Below are 15,228 nucleotides of genomic sequence, written 5' to 3'. Positions count from 1 at the left end.
GGCTAGTAAGGGGAGTTGGTGCTATTCTAATGGCACCAGACAAATGTGTTCTACAGTGGAAATAGGTCTGTTTTGTTCCTATTTAGTATTTATAGTTTTACACAAATCAATAAAAAGAAGACTACCCCGGGGCACCTGGATGGTTCCATCAGTTAAGCGTACAACTCTTGATTTTAGCTCCGATCAGAATCTCACAGTTTGTGGGATTGAGCCGTGCATCAGACTTTATACTGACAGCATGGAGCCTGCTTGAGATTCTCTCCCCTTTGCCCCTCTCCCCTTCCCGAGCTCACTGTCTCTCTCTAAATAAATATATATGTAAAGACAATCCAATAGAAAAATGGATAAAAGACTCGAACAATCACTTTACGAAAATGGGTATCTGAATGGCCAGTAAACATGTAAAGGCACACAGCTTTTACAATCATGAGGGAAATGCAAATTAAAATCACAATGAGATACTTCTGCACACCCACAATAATGGCTACAGTAGACACAGTAAATGCCAAATGTGGCCAAGAATTGAAACAACTGAAACTATGCATTGCTGGTGGGAATGTATATTGATAGAGCCACTTTGGAAAGTTCAAAGTTCAAAAACCAGGCAAAACCAAACTAGATTTAGGGATATATGTTTAGGTAGTAAAAACTATAAAGAAAAGAAAGGAAATAGTTTGCTTTGGGTACAGGAGTAATTTGGGAGAAGGGCACAAGGGAACTTCTGGGGTACTGGCAACATTCGGTTTCTTGACCTAAGTGCTAAATACTGTGGGTATTCACTTTGTGATACATTGTGCTGTAAATTTTGGGGTTGCTGACTTTTTCAATATGTATATTATATATATTTCATGGTTTAAAAAAAAATGTGTTGGGAGGCATGCCTGGGTGGCTCAGTCGGTTAAGCATCTGACTTCAGCTCAGGTCATGATCTAGTGGTTAGTGAGTTCGAGTCCCTTATCAGGCTCTGTGCTGACCGTGCAGAGCCTAGAGCCTGCTTCAGATTGTGTCTCTCTCTCTCTCTCTGCCCCTCCCCTGCTCATGCTCTCTCTCTCTGTTTTTCTCAGAAATATTTAAAAAAAAATGTTTAATTTTGTTGGAATTAACAAGTAGGGAAAAATATTTTGTGGGCAGTTATGAGATACACATTACCATGTATCACTTCACTGACTGAGCCTATCTTTTCATCTGTACATTATAAATGTGAAAGATAAGGTAGGCCTGAATTCTAGGAGTGCCAGTAGTAAAAAAAAAAAAAAAAGAGGAGAGACAGATGCAAAAACTACTGCAGAACTTGAGGCAGTATGGGAAGGTGAAAGACCATGGCAGTTGGAGTGAGGAGCCCCAAGTTCAAGTCCTAACTGGTTTTTAGCCTAGGCTCTAACCATTCTAGGCATGTGACCTGGGCATCTGTCCTAATATAAGGTTTCGTACTCTGAAAACAAATTCAGTATTGCTGACAGAAGATTAGAAGTTATTCACATCAGGGTAATAGTTGAAGCTATGGGAGTGAATGAGATCATTTGGAGACAATATAGAAAATAGAGAAGAGGAACAGAAATCAACTTTAAACTGCATGCCATTCACTTTACATGTGTTACCATTTATTCCTCTCAAATTCCAAGGTAGCCAATTTGTCCTCATTTGGTAAACTGACTATGGACTCACAGCAAAAATAAGCAGTATTGAAAACCAGTTTGACTCCTGTTTATATGGTGCACTACACCATTCTTGGAGAGATAAGTGTCTTAGGAAGCCCATGGAGAGAATTTTAGTCAAGGAAAGATAGGCCCTGAGAAAACACATTTGGATTTTTGTGATTTGTGACCAAGGTGTTCCTGAAACATATGTAACAGCACCTGCACTTCTGTTTGTTGTACTTCGATGAGCATGGATAATCCAGAGAAACATTTGTGCCCTAGACCTCTGGCAATAAGGAAAAATGTCTAGGGTACCATGAAGCTCAGTCAGTTAAGCATCTGACTTCAGCTCAGGTCATGATCGGTCTCACAGTCATGAGTTCGAGCCCCACGTCAGGTGAACACGAGCACTGCTTTAGGTGAGCCCCACTTCTCTTTCTCCCTCTCTCTTTGCCCTTGCTCACTTGTGCCCTCTCTCTAAAACAATATATCTAAAAATTAGTATAATGAAAACAAAGTCAATTATTAAGACCTAGCTAAACACTCTTTCCAGCTAAGTGCTTGAACGAGAAGCAACAATAACTCATTATATGATGTGATGTTGTTTGCTGCTTTGTTCACGTACTGCCTAGAACCATGAGTATCTCTTGTGGTATGGGTAATTCACATGGAGAAACATTGGAATGTTATTTAATAGTGTTCACTGTTTATTGTGCATTTTTAGTCACCTGAAATTCTTATGGAAAAGATCAAGGTGGCTGTGTCAGCCAAGGTCACTAAAACTTGGAATGAAATTAAGTTTCATTAATTAAGACTGGTGGTAAACACATGTCTTTTGGAAAGCAGCAGTATCTACTCAAAATTGAGTAATTTATAATCAATGAGGAAGACTTTCCCCTACTAGGTTTACTAAGACTTCATTTATTCTTAGGGTAGCATTTTAACATTAAAGAAAAGTAAGAGAAAAATCTTCTACCATAATACAATTGCTGGTTTCTTCCTGCATGTTTTTAGACTTACAGAAGAATAATGTGCATTTTTGGCAGACTGAAAATTTTTAAATTGATTGCAGAAAGCATGAGGTTTTCTGTCTTTGTCTACCCCATTTCTGAGTTATAGAGAAGACCTCCAGTAAGCAAGTGATATCCTTTGGCAAGTCACTGATCTCAGCATTCCCCAGAAGCACCGAGAACTTTGATTTCCAGGAATTGCTTAAGAGCAGCCGCTTCACTCATCCTTAATATTTTACATGTTTTGCATTTGGGCAACCTTATTTTCTCACTATGTTTTAAGGCAGTGGGCATTTAAAAATTGTTCAAATGATTTTAAAAATTATTTGAATCCATCCACTGGTGCAGAATACTTTTTAAACATCTTCACTGTTGCATTCATACAATTCCTACCCCTAGAGTAACCTCTATTCTTATTTTTTTGTGTATTTTTCCAGAAATTTTTCATGCCTATACACGTAAAAAAGAATATTCTTATTTTTCCCAATTTTTATGTAAAAAGGAGGATGCCATATATATTTTTCTATACTTTATGGTTAAGACATCTGACTTTTTCATATGAATGCATAAGATCATATTTTTCTCACCCTGAAGATTATTTAACCAATCATCATACAGTTGAGAGACATTGAGTTCCCACATTGTTATATACTAATTAATTCTGGGACAAATATCTTTGTACACACACCTTCTTGTATATTTAAGTACATCTCATCTCTGTTCTCAGAGGAACTGCTCTGCAAAAGGGCACGTATGTGTTTTTAATTTTGATAGGTTCAGCCATATTGTCCTCCATGTACCAAATGTTTCTCCATGGCATTGTCAATAGATTAGAATGTTAGCAAAGTTTTGGACTTTTCCCTGCCAACTTTTGAAGAGCAGATTATTTTCAAGTCCTACCTAATATTGTGAGGACCAACAACAAAATCATTTGGTTAAATTGGGGAAAATGGGGTTTGATTTTCAGAATTTCTTGAGGATACAGAAATTCTTTGCTGCAGCTCCTGCAGCTACACCCACAGCTAGTAAAAACATGGTTGCTTATGCAGTCATCGCAGCCAGCCAACCTGGAGAAGGGCCAAGGATGACTACAAACAGCCCCATCCACACTTTTTTTTTTTCAAATTTGCAAGCTTAGCAGAATTTAAAAAGATCGCTCAGCCTTTGTTTGAATTACAGAGAACCTGGGAAGAAAGGAAAAATTGTTCATTCCATGAAGAAATTCCCCTGATAGGAGCTAAAAGGGATTTTTACTTAATTTTGCCTTGATCCTGAGGTGGCACATGGAGAGAGAAAGTTGGGGATATTAAGCTCTGGGTTCCACCTGCACTGGGGATTATCTTAGGGCAGAACGAAAGATTTCCAGAAATGATGATTTTAGTTTCTTAGAGCCAGAATTACTTAGGGAAAGAAAAGGAGCAGGAAATGGGGTGCCTGGGTGGCTCAGTCGGTTAAGCGTCCGGCTTCAGCTCAGATCATGATCTCGTGGTTCGTGGGTTCACACCCTGCATTGGGCTCTGTGCTGACAGCTAGCTCAGAGTCTGGAGCCTGCTTCAGATTCTGTGTCTCTCTCTCTGACCCTCCTGTGTTCACACTCTCTCTCTCTCAGAAATAAATAAAACATTTTTTTAAAAAATTTTAAAAAGAAGAGTTAGTATTGGCATGCTAGCTTACTGAGTTTTAAATTTGGTAACCATTTTATAAATGTGTAGGTGTGTTGTGGACTGAATGTTTGTGTCCCCCCAAAAAATCAATAACCTCTAACCTGTAATGTGATGGTATTTGGAGATTATGCCTTTGGGAGGTAATTAGAGTTCATTTAGATCCTGAGAGTGGAGCTCTCATGATGTGATTAGTAGTAGGCTTACAAGAAGAGGAAGAGAGCGAGAGCATTCTCTCAGCTTGGGCAAGAGGAAAGACCATATGAGGACACAGTGAGGAAGCCATCTGCAAGCTAGGAAGAGAGCTGTCACCAAATTAGCCAGCACCTTGATCTTGGACTTCCCAGCCTCTAGAACCGTGAGGAACAAATTTCACCCAGTCTATGGTAGCTTGTTACAGCAGCTCCACTTGAGTAAGACCATGTATCTCTGGTTTCCTACAGATTCATAAAGGTCCATTAAAACAAGTTGCCATAACTATTAATAGTGTCCTGTCTTTCTTCAAATTAACTACAACCAACATATTGTTTTTGTAGTTTCTTGCACAATTTGGAAACAATGACATCTTCAGACATGGCAAGTAACTTTTGAGAAGTCCTTCAATTTAATATCTTTAAATGTTAATTTGTATCTCAGGAGTGGCTTGGACTTTGGAGTCTTTTTGTCTCTTGATTTGAAATAAGAGGTATAGGGGTGCCTGGGTGGTTGGTTAAGCCTCCAACTCTTGATTTCAGCTCAGGTCATGATCTTAGGTGTGAGATCAAGTCCCACATCAGTCTCTGTGCTGAGCATGGAGGCTGCTTAGGTTTCTCTCTCTGCCTTTCCCCTGCTCACACTCTCTCTCTTTCTCTCAAAATAATTAAATTCATTCACTAAATGGACTATATGTGTTGCACACTGGTGATTGGATATTTGATGGTACCAAGGAGTCAGATTACTTTTGTTGAGTTACATTGTTTTGTTATGATTAAGTTTTTTAAACAATATTTTTAAAAAAAATTTTTAATGTTTGTTTATTTTTGAGAGAGAGAGAGAGCAGGAGAGCGGCAGAGAGAGAGAGAGGGACAGGGGAATCTGAAGCAGGCTCTGTGCTGACAGCAGAGAGCTCTATGCAGGACTCAAACTCCTGAAGAGTGCAAGGCCATGTCATGAACCAAAAGTCAGATGCTTAACTGACTGAGCCACCCAGATGCCCCTAAACAAAAATCTTGTATCTCGCTCGGAGAAATAATTTTAAAAAAAATCTTTAATTAACAAAAAAAAGAATCTTTTACAGAGATGTTGATATTCAAGAGGAAATGATATTTTATCTAGCACTTGTTTCAAAATAATCTGGAGTTGCAACAGGCCATATCAAGAAAACAAGTAGTCAGGATGATAATTAAGAAGCTGGATGATACATACATGGGGATTCTTTATATTTTTTATATGTTCTATACTAAAATGATTAAAATATTTTTTGATTGTGTATAACTAGTGATTACAATTATGCTTTCTTTTTCTTACCTTCCATTATCCTGGGTGATTCTGAGATCTGCTGAAATTAACATATAAAGAATCTTCAACTTAAGATTCTTAGCAAGCATACAAATGAAAATGCTGGGCATTAGTACACATTGGACTAAACTTACCATGCATTTATTTAGCAACTGTTAAATGCATTCAGTAGATTTTCTCATTTAATCTCAGCAAAGGTATATGCTATCCCCATTTTACAAAGGAGAAAATATAGACTCTAGGTAAGTGATACACAGGTAGAAAAGACAATTCAGATTCTCCCCTCCCCAGTTGGTCTGCCTCCCAAAATTCATGTTTTATTTCTATTATGCCATACTCTTTTTCAGACATGAGTGACTACCCTTTCTTCCATGCTGCTTTCCTTTTAGGAGTGAAAGCCTGCCACAACAGGTGAATAAACTCACATGTGAAAATGTGAAAGATTTTTGGGGTCTTTGTCCTCTCCTTTCCTATTAAGGCAACTAGAGTCCCAAGGCAAGAGTTCAAGGTGTACTATACCTTAAGGAAACCATGGAAAACTGAATTGATAAAATTCTAGACCTAACTCAACAAACTTTGATTCTCCAAGAATTCCTTTGACCACTATTACATATATATGTGTTGGTTACTGTTCAAGATATGGAACTCTCATCTCCCTTTCAGAAAATAAATTAAGAGCTCAACCTTGATGGCTTTATGCTAATCTTGAGGACATTACACTAAGTAAAATAACTCAGAGAAAGGCAAATACTGTATGATCTCACATATATCAAATCTAAAAAAATTCGGGGGTGGTTGGCTGGCTCAGTCAATAGAACATGTGACTCGATCTTAGGTTCATGAGTTTGAGCCCCATGTTGGGTGTAGAATCTACTTAAACCAAAAAAAAATTTTTTAATCAATTTCATAGAAACAGATTGATAGTTGCCAGGGTTGGGGTAGGGAGGAGGCTGGAGAATGAGGGAAGGTTGTCAAAGGGCACAAACTTCTAGTTATAAGATGAACAAGTTCTGGTGATCTAATGTACAGCATAGTGACGATAATTAACTATTATATAGTTAAAACTTACCAAAAGAGTAGATCTGAAAAGTTCACCACAAAAAAAGAAATGTAAACGTGTTTGTTAACTGTCCTTATTGTAGTAATCATTTTTCAGTATATATGTATATCAAATCATCATATTGTACACCTTAATCTTATACAATCTTATTTGTCAGTTATATCTCAGAAAAGTGGAGGGGGTGTGATAGGGCTCAATCTTGACACACTTAACCCTGTCCTTCCTCCTGCATCCCATTCCACTCTGTCAACTACATCCCCTCAATTAAAAGCCATACCAGTGCAGCTCAGGAAACAGAGTAAGTGCAAAGTAGAAACATCACCCAGCAAACACTGAGCAGCCAGTCCTTTGTCCTTTCTCTTCCCAAAGACATGCCAAGTTTGCAATATAAGGGGGCTTCGGACAACTCCCTACTCCCAAGCTGATCATCTGGAGCTTTTTTGTTTGTTTTTTTGTTTTATTTCTGAGAGACAGAGACAGCGTGAGCAAGGGTGGGTCAGAGAGAGAGACACACACACAGAATCCTGAAACAGGCTCCAGGCTCTGAGCTGGCAGTCAGCACAGAGCCTGATGCGGGGCTCTAACCCACGAACCGTGAGATCATGACCTGAGCCGGACGCTTAACCGACTGAGCCACCCAGGCGCCCCTCATAATGGAACTTTAAAAATGCTTATGTAGGGGTGCCTGGGTGGCTCAGTCGGTTAAGCGTCTGACGTCAGCTCAGGTCATGATCTCATGGTTTGTGAATTCAAGCCCTGTGTCAGGCTCTGTGCTGACAGCTTGGAGCCTGGAGCCTGCCCTTGAGATTGTGTCTCCATCTCTCTCTGCCCCTCCCCTGCTCACACTCTGGCTCGCTCACTCCCTCTCAAAAACGAATAAACTTTTTAAAAAATGCTTATGTATAGTGTGGCAGAGTTTCATTAAAGCTCCACCCTGAAGTGTGTGGAGGAGATCAGATTTTATAAGCACTGTTGGTTATAGCGAGACTTGAATCCAAGAAAAGGGTCTATACATTGAGGCTTACGTGGGATTGGGTATTTTTATTCCCCCTCACCCATCTATCCCCTCAAATAAGAAGCACCGTACTTCGGTAAATCAAGACTCAACTATGCTTAAAACAATTCCTTGCTGACTAGACCACAGAGTGGGTCATATGGGATAGACTTGCAGCTCCTGGGTATGCTTGCCCTGCCCCTGGATTCCTACATCTCTAGGCCAAGGAAAGATAAAACAAAGAGTGAATTATAGCACAAACTCCACACTTTTATCTGGAGATGTTTTTTGGTAAAGCAAAAACTGAATTATTAGTGAAGCTATATCATGTTTGATTATTTAAAAAAAAAGTTTAATACTTGATCCCAAAGAGATAAAAAAACAACAACTAGGAAATGAGAAATTGAGACTTTCAAGTTTGAGCAAGAGAACACCTACAGAGTACTTAAGGGCATAAACTTAAAAATGCTTCTGTCCAAATCTTTGAGAAGACTTTCAAGTCAGATGGAAAGCTAAAAGTTGCCTTTTCCCCTTTGCTAACCCAACTCTCCCTGGCGGTAGGCAACAATAAGTGGGGTAAATACATTATTTAGTAAAATGGTGAAACCTGAAGTTCTGGGTTAAATTTAGATTTTTGTGCTAAAAACTGGTTTGTCCTTTTGCCAACTGCACGCACTTTGCTTGTTTACAGGACCTAGAAAAAGGAACTTGAGTGTCCCACTTCCCTTTAAGCTCTTCAGATGAATTGTTTTGCTTTTCTTTCCCCAACTTCTTTATCTTTACCAAGATACCACTTCAATAGTCCAGGCTCAAAACATTCTTCATTTTTCTTTACGTTTCCTTTCATGATCATAAACCTAATGCTGCAATTCAGCTAGACTTGGAGGGAATAAGAAAAATATGGAACCCAAAGAACTGCAGTGAGGGCACAAAGATTATAGGATATAGTGAGCAGGTGAGGGTGGCGAGGTGTTTCTTGTTCTCAGAAGGAATGAGCTGGAGGCCAAAGTAAAGCACAAGTCACATTTTTTGGAGTTGTCGACAGTCAGCAATAGTGAACTTCTTGGTCCTGCCGTCTGGACCCAAGGACTCCGTGGCATCCCCAATATTCATTCCCTCCCCCACCTAGCCAAAGATCACGTTTGCCATGCAACCACTTAATCTCAGCAGTGTACATGAAAACCTGGGCACTGTTTGTGTTGGGTCCAGTATTTGCCGTGGACAAGATGCCAGAACCCATATGCTTCAGGATGAAACTCATCAAATTTTTCCCAGGTGAACTTGCCACCAGGGCCACTATGGTGTATGAAGTCACCACCCTGGCACATAAGCCCCAGGGTAGTTCTGTAAAATCAGGAAACTTTATAACCAAATCCTTTGTCTTCAGTGCTCAGAGCATGAAAGTTTTATGCTGTCTTTGAAACTCTGTCTGCAACCAGCTCAATGGAGATCTGGCCCAAGTGCTCAGCATAGACAGCAACGTCAAAGAACACAGTGGAGTTGACTGCGTCTGGGCTGCACTGGCGTCTGCAAAGCCATACTTGAATTCTTCAGTCAAACTTGTTTGTCCTCCCTGGAAAGAAATCTCCTTTGTATTTATACATTTATCTCCACAGGCAAGGACTTCACCGTAAGTAAGACTTTGTCCCTTTTTTTTCCGATTACTGAGTCTTGCCGCCCTCTGAATATAACTTTTCCTTTCCGCTCCCAGATTATTCTGTCTCACTACCGCTGCGATTGTCCTCCAACACTGCTTTCGTCTTGATACTCTGAACATTACCCTACAGAGTATCTGGGTGGGCCTCTAGGCTCATTCTTGATCTGACCCCTCCAGCCCTAGGTTTAGGCAGCTCTGCAGTCAAGTGTGATAGAATGTGAAAAATACCGCATTGTTCCTGACACGTAGCAGGCTTCTATTCCCTCCTCTTAACCAAGTTAGTCTCTTTACTGCCCCAAAAACTACCAATCATCGTATCTGCCTCGTATATTATTCTTCCTTTCTGTGTATTCACTCTAATTTTCTGCCTCTCCGAATGTAGCAAACATGAACAAATTCAAAGTCTGCCTTCAAATTTTAACACAATCTTCTAGGTCACAGGAGTAGTAACAAATAGAAACCATACTTGGTTCTTGGCTAAGAAATTCAACATCACAAGAGTATTGTTTCTGTATTTAACATGTCAAAATACTAATAAGGCTTTTTGAGGAGCAAAGGAAATGAGAGAAGGGGAGCCAGCCAAGCCGATTATAAAGCTCATATGGGAAAAATATACATGCAAAAATATCCAGAAAACCCTGGCAAAGAAGAGTGGTAAGTAGACTGACATCTGCTAGATATTAGAAGGTAAAGCCTCAATAAGGGCACTAATATGTCCTCATCACTTAAACACCTCTCAGAGGACCCTTCTCCAAATGCCTACAATTTGGGGATTAGGTTTCAACGTGAATTCTGGGGAAATACATTCAGTGTATAGTCCACCTACAGTGGGAAAAAAAGTACATTTTGTACATCTCCAGCTCAATACAAATTAATATATCATTAAGTTTAAAAAGGAAAGTGCAGGGTTGCTTGGGTGGCTTGGTTGGTTGAGTGTCCGACTTCGGCTCAGGTCATGATTCATGGTTTGTGGGTTCGAGCTCCTCGTTGGGCTCTGTGCTGACAGCTAGCTCAGAGCCTGGAGTCTGCTTCAAATTCTGTATCTCCCTCTCTCTCTGACCCTCCCCTGTTCACGCTGTCTCTCTCTCTCTCTCAAAAAAAAATTTTTAGGGGCACCTGGGTGGCTTAGTCGGTTTAGTGTCCGACTTTCGCTTAGGTCATGATCTCGCGGTTTGTGGGTTTGAGCCCCACGTCGGGCTCTGTGCTGACAGTTAGCTCAGAGCCTGGAGACTGCTTCAGAGTCTGTGTCTCCCTCTCTCTCTGACCCTCCCCTGCTCACGCTGTCTCTCTCTCTCTCCTAGAAATAAATAAAAATATTTTTTTTAATTTTTAATAAAAATAAAAAGGAAAGTGCTGACAGTGTGTATACCATGCTACCTTTTAATAGAGGGAGAAGATATAAGTAAGTATTTGTTTATATTTGTATTTTGAAAACCCTAAGGACCTCTGAGATTATAATAAAAGTGGTTACCCATAAAGGTTAGCCCATTGGACAGTGATGGGAGCAGAACTTTTCAGTGTACCGATTGATAATTGGTTTTTTTTTAACCACATGAATTAAATGTATTTCCTTTAAAAAGGAGGGGGATCCACATCTATAAATAGAAACATAAAAATTAACAGTTTGGAAGGCCTTCAGAGATCATGGAAAAGTTTCCTCATTGTAAAAGTGAGAAAACGAAGGAATACAAGGGAGAAATGTTCTATATAAAGTGACACAGCCAGTTTATGAGAGACCTAGAGTACAAGGCTTCTTGATGAACACTTTTCCTTCTCTCCCTCTCTCTCTCCATTTCTTTCTCTTCAATCTCTTGATAGGTGCTGTCTGCTCTAGCCTTTACTAATCTCCCTTTTTTCTAACTCACAGATGTCTTAGCTTGTTTGCTGATTATACATGAGTATTTCTTCTCATAATTGTTTATATCTTCAAAGTATATCTGTATTTTTTTTTACATTTTTATGTTTTATTTATTTCTGAGAGAGAGAGAGCATGAGCAGGGGAGGGTCAGAGAGACCGGGAGACACAGACTCTGAAACAGGCTCCAAGCTCTGAGCTAGCCGTCAGCACAGTGCCCGACGCAGGGCTCGAACCCACGAACCGTGAGATCATGATCTGAGCCAAAGTCCGATGCTCAACCAACTGAGCCACTCAGGCACGCCAGTATATCTGTATTTTTGATAGCACTTCACACAGTGGCCCATAACTGCTTTGTTCATTTGTTCAACAATGTATTGAGCACTCACTAAGTGCCAGGCCCATCGCTAGGTTTCAGGAATGCATAGCTGTCAATTGGAATACTGGAAGTGGAAGTAGAAGTTTTAATCCTTGTTCTAAGCATCAAACATAAAGGCAATAAGGCCTCTAATTCATTCACCTAAAGCCATATTTATATTTACTTTGTTAATTATTTTTCTTTGGGTAGGGCCTAAGCAGGGGGCAACATATATCCTGTGGCTAGTATATAGATGCTCGGTGGACCAGACTACTGATCATCAAGCCCATTTTTAGGTAAATTGAGAGAAACTTCGGCCTGCCAGCTCTTATAACCCATAGATTACCCTTCTGGGCCACTTTTGGGGATGGAATCGCTATGGGTTTTCAGAATCCTTCTAGAAAAGACGCTCCCCAGCATCCTGTGTCATATTTCTATCAACAGACTGCCCCATGCCAGAGCCTTGAAGGCAAGAACCATTTGTTCCATTGTATTCCTAGCACTTGTTACAGTACCCGGCACATTTAATGCAATTGAACTGAACCAAACATGTCTAGGGCCACGCACCTGCTATACTTAAGATCCAAATGTGTCCCCTCCAATGTGTTTCCCACTAAAGTGAGTTTCACCTGATTTCCAATCTTCTAATGTTTCCCGTTCCTAAGTATCAATCCTGTAGCCTCCATTTTCTTTTCCCACAACCATAACTACCATCTGGCCTCTGTCCCTTCTGGGAATGTTTCTGTTCCCTAATCCTAAACCTACTGGGAAGCAAGTATTTCTCTGGTTCTCCAGATAAAATTTGATAAGTTTATTTGTGTTGCTTAGGATTTCCTCAATACAGGGTTTCATACAAGCCTGATCTTTGATTCTGACAGACTGTACTCCCCCTTGGTTCAAGGGTTTCTCCAGTTGTTTCTCCGGAAGCCTGAGTACATGGCATGAGGAAGAGGAAAAGAGCTTACACTTGAGTGTCTCACATGCTGCTTTCAAATCCTAGTTCTGTCACTCACCAGCTCCATGATATTGAATTAAGTCGCTAAAACACTTTGAATCTTGTTTTCCTTATTTGTAAATTTAGAATAATAGTGCTCATCTCATAATGTCGCTATAGTGATTTGGAGATAAGTATGTGAAAATCCCTGGCATATAGTTACCGTTCTAGACACATCCCCCTTCTTTTCCACGAAGTGGCTTACAAATTAATGAAAAAACAAACGAATGGTTCTCCCAAGCAGCAATACTTACTTATTTATAGAAACCTGCACTACCTGTTCCTGAAGACAGGGATGAACCCAGTCTCTTAGCAGCTTGCCTTGGCCTGTCTCTAACATTGTGCCCTTCAGGTGTGTCATAGTATGTCCTGATCAAAAGCTGAGTCTAGCTGTGCCAATGATATAGGTATGTAATGGTTCCTCTTACTAGGCTCCATGAGGCCCTTGATATGACAAGGCAGAATCTCTGGCCTTTTGGTGATACCCATCTATCAGAGAATATAAGCTATCTATATAGATAATAATTACACATGGTAGAAAGTGATGATATGACATGATATATATATATATATATATAAATGCTATGTCAGTTTAATAAGCAAAAATTACAGCTACAGATCAAAAATTGTTTCAGGGCTCCTGGGTGGCTCAGTCAGTTAAGCGTCTGACTCTTCATGTCAGCTCAGGTCATGATCTCGTGATTCATAGGTTCAAGCTTGAGATTCTCTCTCTGCTCCCCCCCCCCTTTGCCCCTCCCCTGCTCGAGCACTCTCTCTCTCTCTCTCTCAACCAAAATAAAAAAAATAAACTTTTAAAAAGGTGTTTTCACTCATTCAGTCAATAGAGATTTATCATAGATGTCTCTGTGCAAGGTATTAGGCAGACACTGAAGATGCAGAGATAGATTATATTTGCTTTTGAGGAGCTCAATAGTTTAATGAGAAAATCATTGCAGTACTATGTGGTAGAGACTTTTGTTTTTATAATGGTATGTTCAATATGCTTTGGAAACAGAGATCAAGAGTGATTAACTCAATTATACAGATAGTATAAAGAAGAAATTACGTTTGAGTGGTGTCTTCAAGTATAAAGAAGAGTTTACCATATAGAGAAGATGGGAAAGGATATTCATTAAGGAGTTGGTTTTTTACCTTGAAAAAGGGAAGAATTTTGACATTTAGAAGTGAGAGGAATCCAGAACTACATCAACAAAAGTAACAAAATAGAAGACATGAAATGCAATAGTTCTTACTGTAGTGTGGGAGAATAAGAATTAATGAATTTGATCCAGTTTGTGGTGGGATTTAATACAATGGAAAAAAAAGTTTTAAAGATCTTCAAACTAGGACATGACATGGTTAGAACCTTAGGAAGATTAATCCCAGTTTTGTACAAGATAGATTGGATAAGGGCACATTAGGAACAAAGGGCACAGTCAGACCATTAAAATAGCTAGGTAAGAGGGAAGGAGACCATGCAGAAGATGGCAAGAGGAATGGAAGGGAGAGGTCAAATGGGAGAAGAGTTGTAGACATGGGTGTAAGTTATTGGCAACCTGAGTGTCTGAGAGGATGGTGTACTATTAACAGAAATAAGAAACATAAAAGATAAGGCTTGGGGGAAGTGAAAAAAATCAACTTGGACACACTAATTTTGAGAATCTTCAAGAGAGCGGTTTCCACCAATTGGTAGAAACAATAGACAAAGTGGTACAAATTGTTAAGGAGAAATGGGAAGTGAAAAAATAGGGGCAGAAAATGTGACTGCTTTTTTGTGAAGTTTGGCAATGAAGGAGAAGCCTGAATGAGGAGAGGGTTGCCAGTTTCCAGTGCCTGATGAACTAGGGTGACTGAGTTTGTAGAGTAAAAGGGAAAATAAAGAGCAGACCAGAAACTGAAGGAGAAAGAGAAGGGGATAAGTGAGCGAGCAAGGTCATAGTATTAGAGGTATTTTTTTTAATTTTTATTTATTTCTAGCGTGAGCAGGGGAGGGTCAGAGAGAGAGGGAGATACAGACTCTGAAATTGGCTCCAGGCTCTGAGCTGGCAGTCAGCACAGAGCCCGACGCGAGGCCCGAACCCACGAACCGCGAGATCATGACCTAAGCGAAAGTCGGACGCATAGTATTAGAGGTATTAGCGAAGGGAAAGATATGAATACTTCTGTGACAAGAATTTCCAGGCATAAGAGATAATGAATCTCAGATTCTACTTCAGATGATCTCAAGCGTTTTTTGTTTTTTTTCCCATGTGGAAAATTCTCACCCTGTTTTTTTTTCCCAGTCCCTTTGCAATTAAACTAATTTCTGACTAGCTTGCAGCATGGCCTAGTTAGTAAGAGACACTTTGCTGAAGTAGAGTGGGAGTTGTGTAATTGCTTTCCCAAGCATTCCTGCTGCAGAGAGCTGCTTGTTCAACTGCTTCAGATTTGATATCACAATACTTTGTGACTGGTTCATCAAAAATAGCTCTTCAGTTTGGATAGATGTTGATTTAAACAACTTTC

The sequence above is a fragment of the Hyaena hyaena genome, unplaced genomic scaffold, assembly GCF_003009895.1.
Source record: "Hyaena hyaena isolate Hyena2069 unplaced genomic scaffold, ASM300989v1 scaffold_120, whole genome shotgun sequence".
NCBI lineage: Eukaryota > Metazoa > Chordata > Mammalia > Carnivora > Hyaenidae > Hyaena > Hyaena hyaena.
This window is presented reverse-complemented; position numbering follows the sequence as displayed.